Raw genomic sequence first — 17437 nt, forward strand, 5'->3', positions numbered from 1 at the left:
CAGTTGCTCTGATAAGTATTTGCACCATCCAACTTGATATGTCAAAAGATGCCATACCTAAACCATATACAAAAAGTACATACACCTTTATTGATGTGGGGCCTCATTACAACCCAGGCGTTAAGGGTTTAACGGCGCGTCAGCGCCGTTAACCCTTAACGCTTGATTACCATTTTAACGCCTGCTTTCAGCAGGCATTAAAATGCAAGGTGCTAACCCGCCTTGGTGCTAATTACGGCACCGTAATTTACAGTGCCGTAATTAGCGCCTTCCCCACTCCCATTATGCCCTATGGGGCAAAAATGGGAATGGGGAAGGGTAAATGGGGAATGGGGATTTACCGCCCCACTCACCTTGGAATGGGGCGGTAAATCCGCCATCCACCATGGTGTAAACAGAGTTTACACCATGGTGGTAAAGTAGGGAACTTACCGCCTGGGTTGTAATGAGGCCCATGGAGTCTACGTTCTTACATCATTTGCGGACCAAACACATTTGGACATCTCCATATTTGCCTTGGATTGATTTCAGAAAAAATCATCTTTGTACCTGGAAACAGTTCCATTAGGCTTTTCAGCATAGGCTTTTCAGCATATTCTTCATGGCAAGCTACAAAGATACTGGCATTATAGCCCAAACTGTTGCCTTCACAATACACAATAATGATATCTGGATGTTTAAAGTGAGCAATAGTCTCACAGAACAGTAATAAGGTTGCTCAGTTTAACCCACAAACTGCATACCACAAAACATTCCCTGCTTCCAATCCAATCCAATAGTAGCAGAGATGCCACAAGATTCAGTATAAACTTTCAATGAATGGATCCAAGAATCTCCCACCCTCAACAAACTCTGCTTTTCCATAACCATAGCCACAACAAAGAAAACACCTGCTACCCTCTCTTCCTGTATACCACAACCACAGAACCATATTGGCTGATCCCCCAATGTCTGCGGACACCACGACTCTCCACGGTCACTGCAGTCCCCTTTCCATGCCTGGCATCTTTAAAAGGACCCGGATGGCACATGTGGGTGTCTGTGGATACCGTAGCAGAGGTCAGCCCTTATACGCTTTTTACTTTTATGTTTGTAACACTCCCTTATTGGCTGCTTTCAAACAGTCACACATCCATCCACCAATCACATCCATAAACTCTACATTTAACCCTGTCATCTCAGTTCAACACTTCAGATGTACTCTTGACTGCTCAGAGTACATATCTCCTGTTACTCACAGCCACTGGCATCAATAAATACTTTGAAACTCTCCAAGATTTCTGTTTGCACATTCAACAACATCTGCATCACTCAAGACAACACTTTTCCAAATATACATTTACAGGGCTGCTGCCACTTACCCTGTAATAAGCTTCTCAATAAGCATGTTCTCTTTTTAAACCACTCTATTAAATGCCATGTATTGCAGCATTTTGCACCTGGTCACATCAAGTGCAGCTACTTTCATTCCTTCAAGTCTCCTCTCCAAAAGTTATTTGCCCTAGCCTTGGCTAGTACACCCTACGTTTACCATCCACCTAGTGCCCACTTCCAAACACATCACGACTCTGTTACCTCACCCATGTTACCATAACACTACAACCATGCCTATTTCTACCCATAACACCAATCCATACCTTAACAACCCTGCCCTATGGCTCCAACACTTTGCGTCTAAATCCATTCCTATCCAACCATGAGAAACGCCAGACTTGGCACAAGACTCACTCACGCCTCCTACCACCATCTGACTTCCTTCCACCAAAATAAACACCCACAACCTATCACTAGAACTGCTTCCTCTCCACACACACCGACATCCCAAACCATTAACCCCGTTGTGAACACTATCAAAGGGGTATTAATTAATGCCAGATCTCTCACAGCCCACGCCACAGAGGTGGCGGAGCTCATCCTAACCCATGACCTGGAATTTATGGCCGTCACAGAAAGCTGGCTTCACGCAGCCTCTGGACCTCTACTCCCCTTAGCCATTCCAACAAGCTATAATATCATCAGACATGACCGCAATACTAGCCAATCTAAAGGTGGTGGCATTGCTATCATCCACAAAAACTCCCTCAACTTCCGCCTCTCCACTGTTCATCAAATCTCATCTATGGGAGCCCTAACAGCCAAATTCGCCCTCACCCACAACCACACCATCTCACTCCACCTACTCTACAGGCCCCCAGGGCCATTATCCACTTTCGCTGAAGACCTCTCCAACATCTTGACAGACAACACTAAAACCAACTCCCAAATTATTGTACTAGGTGGCTTTAACCTGGGACTCACTGATCCCAATGACACGGCTGCCCTGACGATTGACAACCTGCTCACTAACGCAGGCTTTACCCAGCATATCAACACCTCCACACACTCCAAAGGTAGAATCCTTGACTGGATAGCTGACCTCAAATACGGAATCAATGTGGTAGCTAACCAACCTTGTGCCTGGACCGACCACCACTTAATCACCTTCAACATCCCCGCCAAAACCATCAGCTCCACTCCAGACGTGGCACCTTCTATGCTCACACGTAATAAGCATGACATAACCTGTGACAAACTCCTCCCTCTCATCCTTCCAGTCCTGAATGAACAAGCACTATTATGCACTGACCCTGCTGTCCTGATTGACACCTTCAACCATACTATGCTCAAAGCCCTTGACCTCATTGCCCCTTCAAAACTGAGAAAACCTAAACCACAAGTTCATCTCAACTCCTGGTTTACACCCCAACTAAGAATTCTCCGTAAAGAAAAACGAATCGCTGAATCACATTGGAAGAGTAACCCTACAGAGGTTAATAAATCTAGTATCACTCTAGCTAAATTAAACTATAAGGATGATATACTCCAGGCGAAAAAAGACATCTACAACAAACGCATTGAGCAGGCTAAATCTAATACTAAAGAACTCTTCAGAATCTTGAAAGAATTGGAAACCCCTGTCACTGCACCTGACACCTCCATCAAAGATAGCACCTGGTGCACTAATATCCGAAACGCTCTCCTTGGTAAGATAGCCACTCTCCAAGTCAAAAGTAACGATAAACAGACTAGTCTACAATCCAACTTGCAACCCAACTCTCTCCCAACTATAAACAATTCTATCCCAGATTCATTGACTCTGTTCAGCTTCTCACCCCTATCTATCACTGAAGTGGAAAATATTATCAATAGCCTTAAACCTTCTAACTGCCAAGGGGACTTCTGCCCAGCGCCCATCATCAAGGAAGCGGCCCACGAGCTAGCTCCATTCATCACTACTATCATCAATTCCCCCTTCAGCACGGGGACTGTACCGGACAATTTGAAGGATGCCTGGGTTATCCCGCTCCTAAAATAAAACAAACTTGGATGCCAATATACCTACAAATTACAGGCCCGTCACCACGGTGCCGTTCCTACTATAAATCCTTGACCGAGCTGCTTACCTACAGATCCAAGACTATCTTGAATCCAATAAACTCCTGGGTCTAAGGCAATCTGGGTTTCGCCCCCGCCATGGAACGAAACTGCCCTTATCAACCTCAAAACACAGATCGAAGATTTAAGAGACAAGGGTAAACTTGCTCTACTACTTCTTCTCGATCTCTCTGCGGCTTTTGATCTCGTCAATCATCAAATTCTGTGTCGGCCCCTTAAACCTGCAGCCCATTTTTCTGATAAAGCCACAGCCTGGATCAGTTCATTCCTGGACAACAGATCGATGCGTGTCTTCTCTCCTCTAGCAGCAGCATCGCCGGCACCCGTCACCTGCGGGGTACCACAAGGTTCTTGTGTCTCTCCCACGTTGTACAACGTGTTCACAAAACCTCTATTTGATATCTTGGACTATCTGCGTGTCACATATACTAATTATGCTGACGACACCCAGATACTCATTCCAATCTCAGGAGACTACGTCGCGGACTCTCTCTCTGTGAATGCTATCTACCTAGTCATCCAAGTCTGGATTGCAACACAGACTCTGTCTGAATGATGAGAAGACAGAGCTCCTCATTCTTGGCTCTCCTCAAAAACTATCCAAACTGGTCCCGGAGTTCAATTCCTTCATCATTAATGGTAACACTATCAAGGCCTCTAAGGACACTAAAACGTTAGTGACTTACCTCAACTCTACTTTATCCTTGGCCAGACAAACAAATGCAGTTTCCTCTGCAGCGGCATACACCTGCAAGCTTATTACAGCTAGCCGCCCTTTCCTATCACCAGCCAACTGTGTCACACTTGCCAAGACTCTCGTGCTGTCAAAAATTGACTTTTGTAATGCCCTCTATTTGGGCACCAACAGATGTAACTTAAACAAGGTACAAATCATTCAAAACAATGCTATTAGAGCCGCTCTTAACATCCCTAGGCACCAACATATCTCAGACACCAGACATAACTTACGCTGGCTCTCCATCCCCCAACGAATTACACTGAAAACACTTGCTCTCACTCATAAATGCTTATCTAACCAAGCACTCTTCCACTTAGCCAACAGATTCGCCCTCCACAACACTAACAGACGTTGCAGAACTGCTCAGACTAACTGCCTCTCTATACCACGCTTCAACCTTCAAAGATCTGGCAGAGCAAGCTTCCCAGTAATGGCGGCGAAACTCTGGAATTCGCTTCCCAACTCGCTAAGATCTGAACCGTCCTTCCACAGTTTCAAAAACATGGCTAAAGCCTGGCTAACCGCCCAAGACCCATCTCCTATTTGCCAACTACCTCCCATGCGCAAGCCACCTGCCTTCACCTCTTGTACATAGGCTATGTCCTCCTGCTCACCCGTAACTGCATTATGTATATATGTTTATAAATGTTACTGTAATTTTAAATTGTAATTTAAATTGTAATTGTATTGCGATGTCTGCCTTATCATGTTGTAACTAAAATACGCGCCCAGATGCCCGCGGGCCTGGTGCGCTCTATAAATAAAATAAATACAAATACAAATGTGTATTGCATAACATACTAAACTTCCACACAAAAGTGACACTTAGAAATGTTCTACACATCTTCTACTTTTCCTTTCTTTTAGATAAAAGTTACACACTTGCTGCTGTAAATGCACACATGCATTTTTTTTAACTTCCAACAAAATGCTCCTAAAAAGAAACATTTTTAAAAGCACAGCATTTTCCATTTTTCATTGCATATAAATCTTATACTTTCCAACCTTTCTCATTGCATGCCTTATATTGCCATCATTCTCCACCTGCTCTCACATATGTGCATACTGCCAACGTATCTATATACAACTCTTCACCTTACATTTAAACTTCTGTTCTTTTCCAACCACTACTGTGAGACACCAAACACTGCTCCAACTACAATCTGCCATTGCAATACTACTAGGCCCTATTCTTTAAAAACACCAGCACAAAAATAACCTAGATATGCATCTTTTTTACACACCCATTTTTACCCTGTTCCTTATAATGTCCCAAACAGCACTACTCATAGGGCCTCATTACAGGGTTGCTGGTAAAACCCACCGGTATTACTGTTACCACCACCTAACATCCCAGTGCTACCAGGATAGCACAGGTGGCAGTACAGGAAGTTCCCATTCCCAAGGAGCCTCATAGGACTCCATGGGAATGGGAACCCTGAAGCACCAGCACCGTTAGTAACAGTGCCGGTGCTTCAGTGTAAAGCCTGCCGGTACCAGCCTGGAGAGCAGTGCCCCTAGCAGCAAACATGGAGTGAGCTGGTCCTTTCTTTCCAGACCAGCTCACTCATAATGAGGGCCATAGTCCAATTGTTCTAACAACAAAAGTTACCCTACTTTACTACACCACCCATAACACAACATTAACTCTTTTTCCCAACAACTCCTACTACCTCAATAAATATCCTCTCTTACTAAAAGTACTTCACCATTACCACAGATACCCAATGACTTCTTTTACAATTACAGGGGAAAAGATTGAAGAAGACAGCTAACATAGAAAGCACACTCTTCATATCCTACAAAGTAAGTACATTAATATAGTATGTATATCTCACTAATTATAACAATGTACTTTCACTATAAGTTAGCCTAGAGTATTCTGTTCTACTCAAAAACATTGTATTTCACTCTTACTCATTATATTGCAACACTCACACTCTTTCTATTCCCATCTAAACGCTGCTCTTTATTCAATACACCACCAATTACTTACTGCCTAACAACATATCCATCTCTAGACAATTTATATACCACAATTTCACTTCCTTAATATTCCATACCCCTTTGCACAATGTCTCTAGCACGAGACCTGGTCTACACAGAAGGTTAGCCACTTAGACATTTTGCACGACCTATAGGCATCATGTGAAGCTGACAAAGGGATAGATGAATTTCTGAGAGCATTCAATGAAGAAATACAGATTAGAAACTCTAAGCATTTAACATATTGAGAGTGCACAGCGTGTAGAGTAATGTAGATGGTGACCTGTATGCAGCAGTACATTCGCAATAGTATAAACCCCTAATTAAAGGAAGGACACATATGTCACTTGCTAAAGTTGAAAGGATGCTCATAGAAGTATAATAGACAATGTTCATAGAAAATAGTAAGGCACATATAGAAATCCATATTGACAAGCCAGCACACACACACACACACACACACACACACACACACACACACACACACACACACACACACACACACACACACACACACACACACACACACACACACACACACACACACACACACACACACACACACACACACACACACACACACACACACACACACACACACACACACACACACACACACACACACACACACACACACACACACACACACACACACACACACACACACACACACACACACACACACACACACACACACACACACACACACACACACACACACACACACACGGTCTTAGAGAAAAGGTACAAGAAATTGTGAAGTCATGCAGCACCATAATGGGAATGGAAGGAAACGTATTAAAAATTAAAAGTTGAAACATGTTTCCATAGAGAATTCACAATATTAACTGTTATTTGTACAGTCACAAGGCTGAGAACAGTCAGATGGTGCCAATTAGGCCTCATGAGAAAGTGATGAAGAGATTACTTTTGTTGCCACACTATCTGCATCTTACAACATGATTGGTTAGTTAAGAGGGAAGAACCCCACCATAGAACACTCGAGGTGCGACAGGCAATGGGAAACTGATTTGTATGTTGCAAAATGTTAGAATTCACACCATCCAATTAGGAATGGAGAAGCTAGATAACCTCATGTTTAGGTTATTGTCAAGAGATCATTAGATTGGTCATGAGGAATAGGATAGGCCAATAGGGCTAGGCATTGTGTACATTTCTGTAGGGAATAGCAATTACTGTCCAATCAAGTGAACAATAATGTACATGTATATTGCAACATTGTTAGAGCTGTGATGTCACTCCTATAGAAACCGCCATTTAATGATGACAAGTTAAATGATTTTTGATTTGTTCCCAGCTGAGGCTGGATGTAATAAACTTCAGTTTTTCTTGCTACTTGTGCACTTTCATTGGCTCACTGAATTGATTTTTGACTAATCATGTTTTTGTGCCTTCCTTACAAGAGAGAGACAGACACATTTACATCCCATGAACTCAAATATGGCTTCTTCAAGCAAATCCCTTGCAACAACTACCTTAATCCCAAACAAACAACATGTTGTTTTTCCTGCTTCTGCTTCCCTTTCTCCTCCTCTTCTCTATATCCTGCGCCCCTTCTGCTTGCCGTTAGTCAACAAGCACATAATCTTGTGTTCATTTTCAATTCTATTCTTTCTCTACAGTCTCAAATTGCTTGTGTTGCTCAGTCCTGTCACTTTCATTTTCTAATAGTAGAAAAATTCAACCCCTACTGGCTTTTGCCTTCATGAAAATTATTTGCAAACTATTGTTCTTTCCCACCTTAACTACTGTTGTTCCCTGTATGTTGGCCTCACAACCCATGCTATTCTTCTGCTGCGTTCTAGCTTACAGTCTGCTGCTCCACTTCTCTTCTGTTTTTCACCTACGTCTAACATCTCGTTTTATCTATCTTATTATCATTGGCTCTAAACCCAGGGGTCCTTAAATCAGTAACATGTCATGCATGAATGGGATGCAGAATAACTCTTACACCAAATAATAAGACAGACTCAGGAAGTTGGCAAAAAGTCTCATCCGACTGTTTTATTATCAATTGTCTAAAACAGGGAGTTACAACGGACATCAAGGGTGTTCGATCGAGTTCTCAAACATTTTGCATAAAAAACACACTTATATACAAAAGATTTGTCATACAGGACGTTATACTACATGGCAAATAAGAGAAACTTAGGACTGTGTGATACTCTCAAGGGGAACATCTAAGTATCCTTTCTTTATAGGGACGGGTTGTGATTGGGTCTCTACAGTCAGGTGGACAATATATGCCCACCCCTAGAGCAAGTCATCATCATCAGTTATTAGATATACGGTATATCATTGGCTCTCAAAATATAAGGCCCTTCGTTATATGGTCCTCTCTAATTGGTTGGCACGCTTGTAGCCTTCTGGAACATTCAGCTCACTAGCAGCACATAAGATAGTACCCCAGGTTTTAGTGGGTGGACTTTAACCATGTCTACCCACCAAATTAGCCCAACATCTCTCATCGCTCATGCCTTCTGCCATTCAGATTGTCTTTGAACTTGACCTTGCAAAGTATCCTTGCTCCTGGGAATAAAAGGGAGTGCGAGCACACGCTATCTCAAGTCTAGAGCAGCATGCCCACCTTCTATTTCTATCCATAGCCCACGTGACAGGAGACTGTATTTCAGCCTGTTTTGCAGCATTTAATTGTCTTTAATAAACTTGCCATCCATTGTGTTCTTTCTTTGTACCTTAACACGAGATTATTCAGCGTCTCACAGTTACTGTTCTTCAAGGATAAATAACCAGTTCTTGGCCTCTCCATCCTTTGACACCAGGCCAGACAGCTCTTCCAGGCCTTTCCATGCTCTTACCTTCATGTTGCAACACAGCATTCCGATCCCTGTTTCTCTGTGGGTCTGAGCTAACTAAATATGTGACACCAATGTCGAGCTTCTATATAATGGTGGCACTGCCTGCAGTCTATTCACTATGTATATCTAGCCTTTAAGATTACTTAGTCTACTTGCGTTGCAGTGTCTGTACAGTTATTAAACGGCTTGCATTTTTTGCAATGCTCTTCACACGTGCAATCTTCATTCCGCATATGAAAGTTAACTCGATTCTTTATTTCGTCATAACATTCCATAAAGTCTATACATCCTCTTCTTTAGCCACTCTTCTCAGTGAGTTACGCTTGCTTCTTGTGACGTCGCCAACTTCTCTTTCTCTCATTCTTCATATTCCTTCGCGGATTTCCTCCATGAGATTGTCATCTCTACGGGGACACATCATATAGGGTTTTCTCAATGGATACCTATACTCAAAGGCTCTTCCTGGAATTGACACAATCACTGGTGTCATGCATGGAACAATTTCTGGTTTCCAGCATTTAGGAAGTATGGGGGCGGGACTTCCTGAAGAGGCATTCCGCTGCTCCTCTACAGCTCCCAGTCAAACAGCGGTTTGAATTTCAGTTTTTCTGCCTGGCATTTCATGCACTTGCTCCCCCTTAACTTTGTTCCTTGATCTCCTTGCATCAGGCTTCCAGTGATCGCTGCTCTGATTTTCAGTTTCTTCTATCTGTCCCCTTTCCTCCAGGTGCACTCCCCTGCTTTCGCACATTTCAAATTCTAGCTCCAAGTTTCTGGAATGCTCTTCGTCTCGAAATTCATGCCTATACTACCATTTCAAGAGACGTCTAAAATTGCATTTGCTTCATTTTGTATCCTCTTAAACTCTTTCCTTCCCTCATTTTGTGAGTTCATTTCCATGGCCTATGTTGTCTGTTCCCCGGTCTCTACCGTTCAATAATTGTGTATTGCTTTGGATAAAAGCGCTACATAAGCTTTGTAAAATAAATAAATGCATACATTTGTATTTCCCAACTGAAGCGCCATCCACCATAACATTCCTGAGGACAATGTATTGGCTATGTCAACCATGTTGTGTTTTAATATTTAGTTTGACAATTTATTCAAGTGGGCAAGTACATTTTTAGAAAACTCTATGGGGATATTATAAGACATGCCATCGAGGTGGAGATAACATTGGTTGAAAAAAACATATTTTAGCGTAGCCACATATATAATCGTGATTAGACCAAAAATCACAATACCAAATATATGTGGGTAGCTTCAAAAGTATATTTCTTATGTAACATTGTCCATAATAAATTGCCTGTATAGTTGCAGGCAAAATTATCAAACAAAATGATGAATGCGCATTTACTACACATTCTGCAGGTTACAGCGAATCCTATAATGCCGAACAAGTGCAGGGGGTTGCGGGGGTCTTTCCCTGCTCCCCTTGTTCAGCATTAGAGGTTTGGGGCTTGCAGGGGTGTCCCCCCACATCCATTACATGGAATGCAGGGGACATAAAAAAAAGAAAGAAAAAAAGGGGACCCTGTGGCGGACGTTCCACCCCATGAATGGGACACAGGGAGAGAGCTGTTGCAGGGATAGGGCCGCAGGAGTCAGGAAAGTGCACTGCAGGAGTCAGGTCAGTGCGCCGCAGGAGTATGAAAGGGGGAAATGAGTGGGGGGTGGAGGGAAAGCAGGAATTTTGTATTTTGGTATGCAAAGCTTTGGGCTTTGCAGTAGTTAGCCTTGCAGTTGTTTTAACGTAGATCAGTCTGTAGAGTCACTCTTATCTCCAACTACCTGGTACTTCTTAACTTCTCAAAATATCTCTCAATCTCTCTCTCACGTTTAAGCAGCACGGAAATGGTGAAAAAAATGACGGGCTGCAAGAATAACATATGCCCAGGTACTTTCTGCACCCATAGCGAAAATCAAAAGCTGGCACCCATGAATATACGCACAGTAGGTGAACATATGTCTTAAAGTGAAATGTACAAATATAGTTAATTTGAGCTTCCCCTTAGAAGAAAAAGCAGGTGACAAAATAGCATTGGACTTTAAAAAAAGTAATGAACACCACTAAAATAACCAGAGAGGAAGTTTTCCAATAAATATGTTGGCAAAGTATAAAAGGCACACACCTTTTAAATCCAGCAATCTGTTGTGAAATATTGCCTGCTAAACAAAATCCCAATACGAACAAGTGCTTGTGGTCTTGTGGGTAAGTGTCTGCACTGGGAACATGACAACCTGAGTAAAATCGTGGTAGCCAAATACTTGAGCAAGCTTGCCAACCTAAAAAAAACCTGTGTTGCATCCACCCTCTAAAAAAAAGTTACGCTCTTCACCCAGGTGTGTCCTTTACTTGTGCCCTGAAAAGCAGCCACAATCAGGGGAGAATAACTGCACCAGTGTTCAAGATTGCAAATTTGCTTGCCACATCGTGGGCAAATACTCATAACTTACTTGCCATCTCATAATTTCCGCCCCCCTACCCCCATTTCTGGCTTTCAACAATACTCTGCTTTATAAAGATAACTTGAAAAGTACACATTTCATAGTGTCACTCAAATATATAAATCCTTGTAGAACTATGATAGGCAAAAAGTGTACAATTGTAGCATTATTCCCCCCATCTTGAAAGTGAGACTAAAAATACCAGAATGCAAATCAGTCAAATGCAAAAGAATTGTCTCTGACTGCAAAACTTTCAAGTACTGACAGTAGCAGGGTTTAAAAAATAATAATGCCGGTGCTGTGTGTTATGAGATATTTAAAATTAAGAAAACACACAGCATTCGGGACTGTGGACTGTGTCCCATCCATGCAATAACCAGGACCAACCATGCTTAGTTTCGAAGCAAAGAAGAATCCAACCCCATTAAGCCATGTTTCTCTAAGTGGTCTTGTAAGGTGGGGTCAATTATTAGGCAACATGGACTTAGAGGGCTGACCACTTCCTCGCTTTGAAGCTAAGCAGGGTTTGTCATAGTTACTGCAGTTATGGGAAACCCACTGTTGCTGTAAACCAATCTTTTCTTATTATTATTGACTGGGAGACTACAAATACCACAATGCAATTCAGCAAAAGGCAAAAATGGTCTCAGTGAAAACCTTTCAAGGACTGACAGTAGCATGGTTTAAAAAATATTTTTACATGTTCAGTCGGTCACCCATCCATGCAGTAACCGGGACTGACGCTGCTTAGCTTCAAAGCAAGGAAAAGGCCAGCCCGTTTCTCTAAGTGGTTTTGTAACTTTGGCCCATTTATCAGGCAACATGGCTTGAGGAGGATGTCCCCTTCCTCAATTTGAAGTTAAGCAGGGTCTGTGCTGGTTACTGCATGGATGGGAGGCCTGGATGGCAATCTAGTCACTGGGCATGGTTGACACCCCAACATCACTGTAGCTGTAAACATATATTTTTTTTAAATAACTAGAACCGAGGGTATCGAACTACACATACCCTTGGCTATCCGTAATCCTTTATAGCCTTGAATATCAGAAAACCAGACAGAAAATAAATGCGTTCCTGCCTCCCCAGGCCCTCATCAAGTGCCCCCTCATACGTGCCAGATGGCCTCCTCATGCCCTGCCCTCTCCCTTCCCCCTACAACACACGCTGTTTCTGTGACGCAGTTTGCCTTGAGATGTCGGCTATAGCCAAGGCTACAGAAAGCTTTGCGTTGCAAACCCAGTCCCTAGACCCCCTCCAAATTTCACTTGGTGCTCTTTGGCCACCCCCTTAAACCCTCCCCCACCTCTAGCCTTATGGCATTTGCATCTTCTTTGACCTGCAAATGGCTTTTTTGCAACGTTCATTTGCCCATAATATTGGTTATAACCCCGAATATCTCTCAGATCGAGAGAAAAACAAGATGGTGGTGGTTTCATTCCTAAGAACACCCAGTTTTGGGTAAATCCCCAAGATATAGCTATCTATTTTTGAGAAGGGGGCACCCCCTTCTCCGTCAAATATTTAAATAACTACTGCTGGGAATAACCCCAAACCAAGCATGGATCGCAAATTAACGCTTCATGCCTGTTATTTTGGACATGGTCCAAATCCATCCAGCGGTTTGGGCTGTGAGGTTTGGCAAAAATGTACCTTCTTTGTCTATGGGAAAATGAATGGGAAATTGTCCGCAACTTTGGAAAAAAAATATTTTTGTCTTGTTAATAACTTTCTTATTTTTTAACATATCTTTACGGAACTTTGCAGTCTGTGGGGTGCGGGGTGCGAGTCCCTAATCACTTCTGAAATTTTTGTCAAATCTGTTACTCAAGTCAAAAGATATCAACAATAGAATTTTAATGGGTTCCTATGGGAGTCTGACTTATCTGAACTATAGGGCGGCTGTTGCCGTCTATAATATATATATATATCAAAACACCTGTTTCTGAAAGAACCACCAGCGCTCAGCCTCTACAAGTGGGTGCCTCCTGGGTGGCTTCAGAAACTATGCACTATTAAACCAAAACATTTGTAACATCACCTCCTGATATTCTTCTCAAAAATAGTCAGAAATGGTAGGTGTTGAAAACTTGAAACCAGGGAACTTGATCGGCTCTTTAAAAAAAATATGCAAAATGTATTAAGAAATTTCAGTAAAAAAGTGGCATAGTCATGGAGTAAATATTCTTGCAATCACCACGCATTTTGCCCTCTCATCAGGACTTCCTTAGCATTTGGCATTTGTGGCTGTTTGTACTCCAGTGGGTGGGAAAGATGCAAAAAAATACTTCTGTCTTTGAGAACAGTCTATATTGGGTCAGTATCTTCTCTAGGGTGTCTTCTGCTTCTTTACTGAAGTAGTTTGACCGTCTCCTATGGGGTAACGTCAGTGGGATTTTCTTGTCTTGTGTAACTGGTGGCACTAGAGAGGACTAGGGGTGTCCATTTGGGATTGAAAGATGTTTCTCTGGGATAAGGAGTACTGGTGCATGAAGTGTCACGAGGGAGCAGACTCTATACCATGATGATGCTAAATGAAAATAAGCCTTACTCCCACATTGCCAAAACAGGTCCATTAATGTGGCTGTTCCATCACGTAACGGTCGCATGGTGAAAGTTCTGTTGCAGTTTACATTCTGACCCACAGGTATGCTTCCTTTGCCCCTGCAACAGAATGAAGATCAAGTGAGTTTCTGTGCCTTAATGGGTTGATCATGTTGCTGGAAGCTTGTCAATCTACTGACATGTGAAGCCCATATACTTCTGCACCTTTCATCTGGATTTTTTATGACATCTTCTTTGTACCCCACCAGTCCCTCTGCTTTGAACACTGCTTGCCCCTTTGCCCACTTTTTATTCCACTAGGTTGCTCCTTCAGTGTGCATTTTTGGTCTGATAGTACAGCGTATGTAATCATGTCCTTCTTTTCCTGCACATTCATCTTAATTTACTTTTTCCAATTGTGCCTGTAATGTGTGTCCCTGAAACAGCCCTTGTATCTTGCTGAGTACTAAGTGTGCTAAGCACTGAGCATTTAATATCAGCACATTCGTAGGTATGAACAGTCAGGGGTACCAACTGCATGCAGTATTAGCCCACACACATAGCATGATTAATTACACTGAGTCCTGCCTATCTCATTCATTGTGTCATACCAAATATTTGTCCCTTCCAAATGATGTTCATCTATGACATTAGCATTTATATTTTCTTCTATTCACATTTTTCTTCCATGTCTGGTTACAAGGTTACCTCAAATTTATGTGACATTCACAACTTTAGTTCCATTGTTTTCTCTACTTCTAACCCCTAATTTAATTATTTTAATCATAGCATATGCAAAGAGAAGAGAAAACAAACAACATATCCCAATGTACAATTTCTTCATTCTTTTGTTATTTTCTGTTTGTGCCACAGACATTTGGTCTGACCACCCTCTTCCTGTTTGCCCAAACAGGCACACTGACTACATACAGGTTTTCATAATCTCTATTCTACTCAACTTTGGTTAAAGGTGCTTTCTCCTGTGTCTGCTTCTTGCTGATGTTGTGCAAGTGTCCCTTCAAATGTCTGTCAGGTGAGCTCAGGCGCATCTGTCTTTCAGCTTCACTGCAGTGGGAGTGGAGTATATCTTTTTTTTTATTTAATTTTTTTATTTATTTAAAGTGCATATTGGTTAATTAAAACCTTATACACTAACAAAAATAATTACATCAATAACAAAGAGCATACATTAATTTCATATTATCCATACATAAGAAGAGATGTTGCATTTTATATGAGTATATCTCCTCATGATCACCCATGAACTTTGGTTGTTTGGATGTTCTTTTATGTTTTCTCACATAGTCTCTTTCCCCGGGGTGGAGCTGTGCAGGTTGTAATCTCTCTGTGCTGGCTGTGTTCGATGTGGCACTTTGGAGATTACCTGGTGAGATATAAGCTTGGCACGTGTTGACAGGTCCCTATGGTATACATTGAATTCCTCCCCAGGATCTCTGTGCTCCTGTGAGCGTCTGTGGCTGTTCACGTTGGAGCAACCAGCATGTGCATCCTCTGACCCATCACCACCTCATGTGGTGACAGGTGGTGGTCTTTGCTTGGCTGATTGTGCAAACTGAAAAATGCTCAGGGCATGCAATATAACCACCCCTTTCTTAACATACTGCACATTTTAGCAAGCTTGTTTTTCAGCAAACAATTTAATCTTTCAACCTTCCCGCTGGCTTGTAGGTGGTATGCTGTGCAAATCTTATGTTTTAATCTCAATAATTTGATGATGTCGCTGAAGACTCCTTTGCAAAATGAGGGCCGATGTCGGACCTCAGGACATCCCATATTCTCCACCTTGGAAATACTTCTCTGATCAAAAATGTGGCTGCAGATTTTGCATCAGCGTGTAGACATGGACAAGCCTCTATTCATTGGGAAATGGGCATACCACTACAATCATGCAACAAAAATTACTGCACCTGTAGCCATGTCAATAAAATCAACATGGAGTTTCTTGAAGGGCCATGAGGGGCGGGGCAATGTCGCTCTGAGAGTTTTTAACGTGTGGCTTGGATTGAACATGTGGCATGCGGTGCAGTTGTCCACAAACTTGTCCACATGTACAGATAGGTTCAGATCGAACCAATCCTGGCTGATATCCACTGCAATGAACTGCTTGGGGGCATGCGTGGGATAGTGAAGTTTTTCCAGGGTAATGGTCAACAATGTTACTGGACATCCCATTGTGATTGTGGCAGATTTCTGAATTGCAAATTTAGCGGCTACCAGAGCCTGCTCACACGGGCAAAGGCTTTGCATTTCTTGTTCTAAGAGCCCGCTATAGTATGCTAAGGGCTTATGTTTCAGAGATGATCCTTGTGTGAGAACTGCTGTCATTACCATTACCTGTCCATTTGAATGTGAAAACAAATAAAATGGCTTGTTGTTGGTGCTACACAGCGCTTGGACTACTGCTGTTACTCTGATATAATGTATGCCTGGTGTTGAGCACATTATCCCTTTATCTGTAAATGAGATGGTCATATTCAATTTGTTGAAGAGGTCTCTCCCAAATAATAAGTTTACAGGTGTCTCTGTGCTGTACAGTAATGGCTTTAACACTTCCTGCGTCCCTACAGGAATAGGTACCTCTTCTGTGAATCAAACCATAATAATAGCCCCATATAATCCCTGCATGTCCTGCCTACCCTTATACAAGACATGGTGGCCCCGGTATCCACCATGAAGTTGAACATCCTATCGCCTATCTTCACTAATACCCTGGGTTCCTTTTCTGGGTCTGGGGTGACTGATAGGACTATATACTTCAGGGCTTACTGTGGGCTGTCTTATTATGGGTAAATCTTCGTCCATACCAGGAGGAAAGGATTGCCTCCCAGGACACTTGCTCCAGTGTAATGTGTCACCATCCCTCGTGGCAATACATTCTGTTTCCATGGCAGTGTGGTAGCTTGGGCAGGCACTTGCTGTGTGACACTCTGCATAAAATTTGAAGTTGGATACTGTATAGGCTGTACCTGTTTGGAGGCTGTTACCTGCACAGGCCTAACCTTTGTGATTGTGCGGACCCTGGGGCATATGAGGCATATGTTAGCACCTTGTACGGTGGGTCATAAGCAGAATACTGGTCTGGGGGTGCACCTGGATCAGACTGCATGGGGGTGCTTCGACAATCTCATGCCATGTGTCCCACTTTCCCACATGGCCAACACGACCCTCCAAATCGTGGTCTTAGTCCTCCAAACCCCCTTCCTGGTCCTCTTGGGTAGTAACTTCTTACCCCTGACCACTCCTATGTCCCTTCAGCCACTGCTTATCCTCCTGCCCGCCCTGCGGTGGTTCTTGTTCATGTTGCCCATCTTCGGCATTGGTAACGACTGCACCTTGCATGCTTACTTTTACAAGCTTCTTCTGGACTAGATTTGCTTCTGCTCCCTGCACTTGTCCTTATTTCTCCCTTTCTTTCTTGCGCTTCCAA

Source organism: Ambystoma mexicanum, chromosome 3p (genome assembly GCF_040938575.1).
Source record: "Ambystoma mexicanum isolate Mex_15411 chromosome 3p, UKY_AmexF1_1, whole genome shotgun sequence".
Classification (NCBI taxonomy): domain Eukaryota; kingdom Metazoa; phylum Chordata; class Amphibia; order Caudata; family Ambystomatidae; genus Ambystoma; species Ambystoma mexicanum.